The sequence below is a fragment of the Acanthisitta chloris genome, unplaced genomic scaffold, assembly GCF_000695815.1.
Source record: "Acanthisitta chloris isolate BGI_N310 unplaced genomic scaffold, ASM69581v1 scaffold17214, whole genome shotgun sequence".
Classification (NCBI taxonomy): Eukaryota; Metazoa; Chordata; class Aves; order Passeriformes; family Acanthisittidae; genus Acanthisitta; species Acanthisitta chloris.
Genome location: NW_008670013.1, coordinates 424 through 2,184, shown reverse-complemented (window position 1 = coordinate 2,184; position 1,761 = coordinate 424).

Genomic DNA, 1,761 nt, shown 5'->3' with positions numbered 1-1,761 from the left:
ATGGGGGTTTGTTGGGGGGACCCATGGGGGGTTTAGGAATTCCAGGGATCCAGAAGGAGAGGCTTTGAGTGGATTCTCTGGATCCCCAGGGGATTTCTCTGGATCTGCAGTGGGATTTGGGGATTCTGTAGATCCAGGGGGGGTTTCCATGGGAATTCCAGAGCCCATGGAGTACCAGAGCAGGTGATAAGGGCTCTGATCCCTCAAAGTTTACATGGAAACACCTTTGGATTATGCAACTCCTGCTGCCGTGAACTCGTGCTCGGGATATCTGGGAATGTGCAGCAGGAGATAAGAAGTTGCTGTTTGGAAGGATTTTGTCTCCATGGAAGCAAAAAGAAGGGAAAACAAAGTGGTTTTCTTGCTGTGAGAGATCATCCAGAGAGGATTTGGCCTGGGAATGTGCTCCCAGGAGGGATTTTGGATGGAGGTGGCCCAGGAATAGCCTGGGATTGTGTGGGGATCCCTGAGGATGAGGAGGGAATTCCCACACTGTGTGTGTCCAGGAGCTGTCATTCCATGGGAATGGGCACAGCTGGGACGTGGGAATCTCAGTGTTCCCTCCACAAACCCCACGGAGAACTGGTGGAAATCAGGACAAACCTCAGGATTTCATGGAGAGACTTTTCCTTCCCCCTTTTCACTCAATGTCCTGGAAAGATCTGTCAGGCAGAGACATCCCAGCAGGAAAACCTGACGGAGCAGTGGGAAAGTTCACAGCTGGCTGAGAAAAGCTCTTGGTGGGAACAGTCACAGCTTTTCCCAGAGCTGCTTTTATCCCTGGAGCAACAAAATAGGCCACACTTCCCTTTCCCACCCCCCAAATTCCCATTCCCACCCCCCAAATTCCCTTTCTGCTCCCCACATCCCATTTTTCCCCTCCAAATTCCCATTTTCCACCCCCAAATCCTTATTTTGCGGTTTTATGGAGTGATGTTTTCTCCTGCTGCTTCACTTTGGGATTAAATCCCCTCCTGACTTACTTTTCCCAATGTTTGAGCTGGAACTGGTGTTAACTCCTTCCTGGCTGGGATGGAATATAAATGTTGGACATTCCCAGTTTATCCAGGGATTAATGTGCTCTGCTGGGATCTCTGGATCCTTTCAGCTCCCTTAGCACAAGCCAAATTCCCACTTTTTTGTGGGATCAATACATGCTGGAAAACAGGGATTATTCAGCACTTTTCCAGGTCTGCTCTTCCTCTCCCTTGGCTTCTCCACTTTCCATGGGCTGGAAAACTTGACTCTGGGGATTGTTATTCCTGGATTTTCTTCCCTGGGGCAGACTCTGTGTTCCTATGTGTGTCCTGGGAATGTGCAGGCTCTGACCTCACTTGGGCACAATGACATCCCAGGGAATTCCTTGGCTCCCAGGGATTTCCTGGCAGAGCCAGACAAACCCACACTTGGCTCTTCCTCCTTCCGTAGTGACTCCCAAACTCTTGGCATTGCCATTCCCACCCCCAACAACATGATTTCTGTTCAATCCAAGGGGTTTTCCCCCTTCAAATCCATTTTTTTTCCTTCTATCCATGTGGTGTTTTCCCTTAAATCCATGATCCCTGACTGCAGGAAGATCATTACCCTGACTCCAACAGGAGTCCCATTCCCATATCCCACAGAGTCTCAAATCCATGTGGGTTTTTTTCTTTAGATCTGTATTTTTTTCCCCTTAAAGCCATAATTCCTGACTCCCACAGGATTCCCATTCCACATCCCACAGACCATCGTGCTCTGAACTCCAAGCAGAATCCAAGACCC